Source organism: Periplaneta americana, chromosome 1, assembly GCF_040183065.1.
Source record: "Periplaneta americana isolate PAMFEO1 chromosome 1, P.americana_PAMFEO1_priV1, whole genome shotgun sequence".
Lineage (NCBI taxonomy): Eukaryota > Metazoa > Arthropoda > Insecta > Blattodea > Blattidae > Periplaneta > Periplaneta americana.
The window spans coordinates 114,829,752-114,839,066 of NC_091117.1; the positions used below are offsets into that span (position 1 = coordinate 114,829,752).

Consider the following 9,315-nt stretch of genomic DNA (forward strand, 5'->3'; position numbering starts at 1 on the left):
CTACTACTTCTACTGTATTATAAATTATCCCTCGACTAGTACTTGAATTGCATCATTCACCCAAGCGTCTACATCTAGAAAATAACACGCCGAAGCTGTAGTTCTTTTTATCTCCATAGCGTTAGTTTCGATGCACCATAGGGAGCGAACTACATAACACCATGATGATGATTAGTGAAGAGATGGTGGAATGCTGGTAGGGAAAGCGGCAGTATCCCGCGAAAACCTCACCCAGCACTATTTATGTCTACCATAAATGCCATTTGGAACCGTCGAAAATCGAATCCGGGTTACTAGCGTGTTGTGGAAATGGAAAGCTTACACTCTAGCCGTTAGACTAACGGTGCACCTATTACTAATGCCATTATTATTATTATTATTATTATTATTATTATTATTATTATTATTATTATTATTATTATTATGTTCTTTGAACTAATCGCTCAGTTTATTTTTGCCAGTTCATGTTTCTGTGTGTAGATCATTATTGGTCTAAAACATATACTGTATGTTCACTTGCTGTACCTTTAATACAGTGTTACTAACTTGTGCTCTTTGTAAAACAGCACTCTTCGTTGCACACGAGCAACAAAGATGCAAGAGTAGTCCCTTCCGCTCAAACGCGGCAACTCTTTGATACTCAAACTTACACCTCTCACCTCATATTTATTACTCAGCACGGTAATCATTATAAGTCAGTATACAGGATGAACAATAAGTATGGAACATTGCTAATAACTTTTTAAATTTCAAAAAGAAGTTTTATACAAAAGCTGTTGGAGATAAACCATGCAATATGATACTAGTATTCCAAAAAAGAGTTATTCAGGTATATAGAATGTGACAGTAAACTTAATTTTTTTAACTCGCCCTATATTAAAATTTACATGTTCCGAATCTCCATTAAATTGTACCTATGAATATTATGTAGAAATTAGACCCATTTACCCATTTCATGGCTTTTAACTATTTATTAAGCTCGTTTCGTGGACTTCAAACTTGAGACAAATAAGTATGTAAAATCATGTTGAGTAGGCCATAAAACTAAACAAAACACTATGACTAACCAAACGTGACAACAGATCCTCAAAATGAGAACCATTCACAGACAAACAATGTCCCAGTTTATCATGGGAACAGTCCCTTCTATTTCTCACAGTTACATGACATCCATTTCATCTTATATTTACAGTAGATTGTTGTTCTTTCTTGCTCATGACTACGAACCGTTGCTTACGAGATTATACAAGCTGGCGCATAGCACGATCGAGAGTAGGTCTCTGTGAGTCATGACAATTTCTGCCGCTAGGTTCGCCTCTCTGCCCTATGAAATGATGAATAGTACCATTACAAAGCATAGTGCATCGTGAAAATAGTTCGATTAATTGTGCATTACTAATTGAGTACGAATATTACAAATATGCCAAGCATATTACAGTGTTATTTGAAGTTTGTTCAGCTAAGTTATATTCGAAAATTGTCTGTGTTTTGCTATGTGAAGAACTCTGTACCAACAGGTCGTATCTTTATAGGTTAAGGTAAATGTCAAAGTTCTCTCATATAACAAGCAATGCTATGTTAAAAGTGGCGAATTGCATTTTCCGACTCTCGAATGATGTGACCCGAAATGTAAAATAATTTCATGCATTGTTTCACTTACCAAGCATTACTGATATAGGCCTAATGAAAATGTGAACGACGTGATGTAAACATTTGAGATAATGTTACTGTTTTCCCTTTCTCTTTTAGAAAATACCGACAAAAGTAATTAATTATCTTCATGCTGTACTTATTGGGTAATTAATGTGTATTTGTCTGTATTTTAGACCTGTGTATTGTTACGTAATTATCAGTGAATTAGGTTAGAGAACTTAACAAGGTTAGTATGAGATTAGGTAATGCACCTCAAACTGGTAACTAATAATGGCTGCTGCGAAATAGGCTGAGGTGGTTATCGTGTGAATCAAATTATATCTAGAATATCTAGTTTTATTATATACGGATGCGTAAAGTTTTTTTTTTTGTTTGTTTTAGCATGTGTTTGTAATTTTGTGAGGTTATGTCTAGCCTAATTTATTTTTATGCTTGTATCATTACCAATACATTAATTTATTTTATATTCATTTCAGGTGTTACGGAGGTGTTACATCTATGGTGGCAACTCTACTTATGTTAGGATATGAAGTAACAGTATATATTCAACTTCATCATTTGCTAAAAATTAAAGAAAACTGTATGTCTTCGACTCATTCCATCGTCATTTCTTCTTATGTATGTGAACCACGTTCATTCTAAAAGTGCTACATTAAATGAACACTATAGACAACGTGATGGAACAATTTAGAAGTTACTGTTAAAGTGCTCAACATTTTCAAGTGGTGCTATATCCATTGTTTCAAAATGTACATACATATTTTTATATTTCTATAAGAGGTGTCATAAATTATTTCAGCATATTTGTAAATTCTTCTAATTAATGCCATAAAGTAATGAAATAATATAGGCCTATCCTAGGCCTAAGTTATATGTGATTTTATACTACCGGTATTGATGTTGATCTTGGTAAATTAATCCAATTTCACAGTGTTGTCTTTTGTATTGTGGTTCATAACAATTATAACAGTATGTACGTGGAAATGGTTTTAAAATAATAAATTCTAGCTCATGATTTTAAGTGGTCGTTTCAATGGGAGGTTATATTGGAAAGATGAACACAAATGGATAATTTACTGCAAGATACAAGAACTGAATATAAGTGAGTGTTCCGTTGAAAGTGAAAGTGAAAATTTCGTTTTACAAGAGCTAAGTAGGCGTAATATTTATTTTAGAAATTATTTGAAAGCTACAGAATATGAAGAATAGACCTGTAACCATAGAAATCAACTGCGAATGGTGAGTGGCCAGGTTTCATTAATAATTGAAAGGAAGTAAAAATTATTTTCTTCTTATCATCCTGTTTTCAATATTTAAATTTAAGCACCTTTCTCTTCCATGTTATTTCGTGAGAGATTACTTCATACTATCACATAAGCTAAATTTTTTCTGTACAGATAATAAAAATTACATACATAAGTAGGCTACTTGAATATTGACGATACAAACTTCATATACATACCTCACCAGGTATATTCAAGAAGACATCTAATGTACTGTAACCAGCACATGATTAAAATACTGATCAGATGTCCAACAGTTTCTTATTGCACTCTTCACTTCAAAAGTTTGGCACATAGTTAATGAAAATCTTGATCAGGAAATCATTCATAAAAAAGTTAAATGTACACGTTTAAAACTTTCCTATAACATAGGGCATCCTCATTGTTACTTTTAAGTTTTAGGAATGTACGCTTATAACTGTATCACAATCTGAAATAATCATAATATTTATAACACGATAGTAGATAGTCAGTGGCATCACAAGTTTTCCCAAAAGAAAGAGGGACATTTCCTCATATTTACATGTGTCGCACTTCAGTTCTTGCGAAAATCTTGGCTTCAGAAAAGAATACTACAGCGTTTACTATTACTGTGCTCAATAGATTAATCAGTAGGCCTATAGAAATGTTTACACCACTGCAAGAAAAAATCGCGTAATAATTATACTTCTCAATTATTGTGCCGTTCGTATTTTTTTTTTAAAAGAGAGGGAAAAGTTACGCCTTCTTGCAAATGCTTAATTATGAATTCAAGGAAATTAAAGATAATGCAGTACCTTAATTAGTTGCAATATCTTATTTAATAACAATATTAATAATATTAGGTGAAAAGTGTAGGCTATAGTGCGTATATGTAAGATGTCTAGTTAATTTATTTCCGGAAATGTTTGGTGTATGAACTGAAGTACAGAGCAGACAGTCCCTCGGTTTATATGTAATATGTTTTAATATCAAGAATGACAGCCTTTTATTGTAATATAATTGAGGAGTAGAAGTTTGCAAATTACGTCTATTGTCCATAAAATATTGTACGAAGCATTTAATAAGCAATGGTGAGTCCTTTAAATGCCCCAAATGTCAATGTCTTTTAAGTGTTCTGCTATGAATATATAGGGCAGAACAGCGCTCCGAGCGGCGGAATTGGCATTACGAGGGAACCACTTCAGACTCGTTTTTCAAGCACTATGCGCCAGCTTGTATAATCTCGTAAGCAACGCTACGAACACTGCTTCGTAGTTTTGATTATTTACTGATGTCACACCAGTCTATAGGATCACGGCCGACTTGATGCTCGCTTTGCTTCTTCCTTACCGGCCTTGACAATTCATGTTGATCCCTGTGTTAAAGCTGTAATCGAGAAAATGTGAAATTTCCGCCAGATGGCATTAGCTACCAAGGTTCGCTGAGGAATGTGTGTATGGTTTCTTGTGCGATTATACTAAAATATTGTGCTTCTTTCTACTGGTAAGTGAGTTTATTGTGATGTGATTCAAAATGACGAATTGTTGTGTACCATTGTGTACTTCGAATAGAAAAAAGAGTGGAGGAACAATATCATTCCACGAATTTCCGAGTGATAGAGGAAGATGCGAAAAATGGCTTAAAGTGATTTCACGCCAAGACTTCGTTCCAAACAGCAACTCCCCATCTTCAGTCGTTTGTAGTTTACATTTCAAGGAAGAAGATTATTCTAATAATGGAAAATTTAGACGATTAAAACCAAATGCTGTGCCAACAATATTCCATCATTATCCAAGGTATAAAGTGACAAATATCAAAAGACCAAGACGAACGATTACTAAAACTGATCTCCCTCCACCAAAGAAACGCAAATCATTTAGTAATATTGGTTTTTCACTATTTGAACAAGATGTTCCGAGTGGCTCAACATCAGTTAGTGACATTTCCTTCTTGCCAGTTGAAAATGACCATAAAGCCACGCAAACAGACGCTGTCAACATTGACGAGCTAAAAAGAAATATTAACAGATTGCGTGTGAAAATTACACTACTCAATCGGGTGTTACAAGAGAAGCAAGATGAGATAACGAAAACAACCGAAAAACTCCAACTAATTGAAAGAGATCCGTTACATAAGGAAATGGAAAATATAAAGAAAGAGGCAGATGAAGGCAGTACTCATGCAAAATTTATCCTAGATCAGCTGCTTAATCATCGAAAGAGAATACCAAGGTGGAATAGTGAGACAATCAGAGAATGCATAATATTGCAATACATATCTCCTAAAGATTATTCCCATATACGAACAAGAGGTTTTTTTAAACTGCCTTCTAAGAGAACACTCACGAGATATTCTGGCCCTACTGATTGCTCGTCTGGTGTCACTCCTTCGATTAAAGAAAGGTTGGTCTTAGAGGCAAAAAACCTCACTGTAGTTGAGCGGTTTTCATCACTTATTGTAGATGAGGCTGCAATCAACCCCAAGATAATATACGATCGCAAGCTTGATACTTTTTTTGGCTATAAGGAAACAACAGAAGCACAAAGAAATGAGGATGAAATACTTGATATTCCCAAGAAAGAAGTAGTGGCTAATCGAGTCTTGTGTTTTGTTTTAAGGGGGCTCTCAACCAGCTACCGTATACCAAGTGCATTTTTCTTCACAAAACAATTATCAGGACAAGAGTTACATATACTAACATTGCAAGTGATTAGTGAAGTCGAGAAATGTGGTTTCATAGTTATTTGAATTGTTTCTGACAACCATAAAAGCAATACTACAATGATGAAGCATCTTTCAGGTGGTCCATTGAAACCCGTGACCACACACCCTTGTGATGGAAACAGAAAGTTATTTCTAAGTTTTGACCAGTGCCACATATTGAAAAACATCAGAACCCAATTCCTGGGAAATATGTGAAATTGTTACACAAACTCCGAAAGGATGATACAGTGAAACCAGTCAGATATCTCACGAAAAAACACGTTGAGCCTACTGCATTTGAAAAAATGAACGTTCGAAGAGCAAAAGAAATATTTTCTCCATGTGTAATTGCTGCTATCAGAACATTGAAAGAAAATGCAAGCTCACACCCTGAAGCCCATAAATTCAAAGATTCTGATGCGACATTGACTTTTATGGAAAATATCAACAAGTGGTTCGCAATGCATGATATCAGCAATGCACATTTTCATGTGGAAAGTAGAAATCATGGTAAGCAACAGTTCTTCTCTTTGGATGATTATCGTCTAGACTGGCTAGAAAATTATTTCCATTCTTATCTCCATACAACGAAGTGTGCAAGTAGCATACGTCAAAAAGATTTCCTAACTAACGAGACATATGAAGCTATCACGTTGACAACAAAATCAACTGTTCTCTGCATTAAATATCTTTTAGAAAATGGGTACCATTATGTTCTTACTAGAGCATTTTCAAGTGATTCTGTTGAGTCGCTCTTTAGTACATTGCGCCGTATGTCCGGATCAAATGACATGTTGGATGCAAGGGCAGTGAACTTCAGTTTACAAAAGATATTGAAAACGGGTATTTTGTGCATGTCAAACTTTAAGCAGTGTAGAGAACCATGCATCTGACATCACAGATGGACGACCTATGCAAGAAGTAGATATGCCAGATACCGCTGCTGCACCATATAGTATTCCTGAGTCAGTTTTAAACATCCTGCAACAGCTACTAAACCAATCAGGTAAGCTATAGGCATATTCAATGACAATTATTCATTTGATTTACTAGTAATTGTTACAGTGTTTCATTAAAACTTTCTGTGGTTTTTATTATTTATTATTGAATTTTTTTTTGTAAACCAGGAATGGATTTTTTTTACGGACATATCATTACCAACAATGAAAACAGCAAGTTTGACATACATTGGTGACTATGTAGTACGAATAGTTGAAGAAAGGGTCTCCTGCATGGGATGCTTAAATTGTATAGCTGAAAACACTAATAGCTCTCCATTGATGAGTCTTATTGCAAATCAAGATTTAGGAGCTCTGCGATATCCGAAACCTACCTTTGTTTTAGTGTTATCATCATTCATCGTTTTGTTGAACGGGCAGTACCATTCATACCAAACAAGAATATATTAGAAAATGTATGTTCGGAAATTGAGCCGTTACTGTGTAGATGCCCTTTCTTGCAATGCCCAATTTGTGACGAAGACGGCCAAAAACGACTTGCTAATATCATTACTGTGAAATTTGTTAGGCCGCTTCTAGATAACATTGCTGCAGCTTTAACTGAAAAGCTTGTTCCTTCGAAGAATGTGGCTTATAATCCACTGAGTCGCAAAATCTTGAAACTATGATTCTTGAATCTGCAATATCAAGTCGAATGTACCAGTGCAGCGAGTGAAATTATAAAACTTAGTACCGGTACAAGTTATGGTAAATATTTACCCTAAGTGATCATTTAGAAACATCGCAGTTTAGGCTAGGGGTGTTACTCAGCGAATGAACTACAAAATTACGCCTCTGTCATCATGTTACTTAAACTGAAAAGGTTACTATATGTTATCTTCCCTGCTTTTAAACTCACGCTTTTACCATAATTAACAGAACTAAACATAATAACACTTATTATTTTCTTATTTATTATTTATAATTGTTATTATTATTCTTTAATCATTTAATAATTAAACGTTGTATGCTATTTATGTACGCTTGGACAAGAATTCAAACATTCATAAACATTCATATTGAGTATTTCTTGTGTGGACGCCAGAGCTTGGCAGACAGCGCCTCGTGGTGAAATTGAGAAATTATCCAATTTCAAGAAAACATTACTATTGTCAAGGCCGTATACAAAAAAGCGAAGGGACATCAAGTCGGCCGTGGTAGGATGTACGTACTTCATGCATGCACACCGTCTTACAGTTCTGGCGGAGATGTTGCCGCTTCTCTTAGGCGATTCGTGAAGATACAATGTTTTCACAGTGTTGTTGAATCAGCTAAGAAGGAGAGAATGTTTTCGAACTTTGTAAAAGCAGTAAGCTCTTTTAATAGGTGGCTACGAAGGTAGCGAAATTCGTTTACGGAAACCAACTATAACGGTTGAAGGGGAGGGATAATCGTGCTGACAATACGAATGGTATCCGAATCCATAAGAGCAAAATAATTAAACGTTGTATGCTATTTATGTACGCTTGGACAAGAATTCAAACATTCAGAAATAGGATAATGAATTGTTTCATCATAACTCTCTTTAAATATTAGTGTTGTATTTGGAATTATAGTAACACTTCAATTTGGCAAATGCTTTACAAATGTGGATCTTCAAAATTGGATCCGCTCTATTGATGCATCAATGTTGTGAACTTAATTTTTTGTTCATAAAATATAAACGGTATCAAGTACAAGTCAGTAAGAATCATGGGGGACAGACTCATAGACACGAAAAATTAACAAATTACCAATATTGAGCTCAGTTACTTCGTAAAGTTTCAGTCAGGTTATGTTTAAGCAATTCATCTCATGTCAGTACGAAAATTTTGAAGGCGTTTGATGAAAACATGAAGAAGAAATGGAAACGTTTGTTCTCTGGGCAATACAAGAGAGTAATGTATTTCGGAATAAATGCAAAACCTTTATGTTATAATGAATGTTTCTGAAGAGAAAGTCTGAGTCTTTATGTTAGTTCTAAACTGTTACCTGCTATCATGAACTGCAATGATATTGAAATATATGACGTGTAAGTGTGAGTGCAACACAATAACAGTAGTTTAGTAATGTACATTAGTAAAATAGTACAAAGCTGTTACAGATCATAAACATAATTGATGCAGTTACAGAGAGCTTTATTTTAAATTACCTGAAGCGTGAAAGTTTGTAATTTGCAATTTTCACAGAGGTATTACTTCATCTACATAATTGTGGTCTTTGTTGATTAATTTCAGATTTTAAAATGTAATTGAATATTGTGACGTCATCTGAATGAATAGAAACTTGCTACTGTTTTGTAGATAATGTGCATAAACATTGCGAACGAGACTGAAAGCAATTTTGAAATTTAACGCAGTCTGATTATTTAATTATCTCAGTTTTAAAAATAATTGAATTAGCAGTGCTGATTTAAATGTAACTTCAGCTACTGTTATTAAAGTTAGAATGAAGATTGATGAATAACAGGCTGCCTACACGTTTCCGCCGGCCAGTCTGCAGTAATTTCCCGTAGAATCGTAATCAAATATGCGGCAGGGTCGACAAACTTTATAATGTTGTACACAGCAGTGGCAAGATGTGTCAGAAAAAGTGTTTGCTTTAATGCTGTGTTCAGATTTTAATTATATAAAGCGATCCTTTTGTGTATTCATCTCGTGTTTTAGTCAACAGATTTTAGAAGTGTAAATATTATTCATGGTGCTGAATGAAATCCAGGGAACACTGCATAGAAAAAA

At 34.5% G+C, this 9,315-nt stretch overlaps 1 long non-coding RNA gene across 1 annotated transcript; it reads left to right on the plus strand.

Moving 5' to 3' along the window:
- Window positions 1–1,242: 1,242 nt before the first annotated feature.
- On the plus strand, window positions 1,243–2,948 carry LOC138709210 (uncharacterized). Its single transcript, XR_011334881.1, has 2 exons — window positions 1,243–1,538; window positions 2,130–2,948. It is a non-coding gene; the product is annotated as an uncharacterized lncRNA (long non-coding RNA).
- The last annotated feature ends 6,367 nt before the right edge of the window (window positions 2,949–9,315 follow it).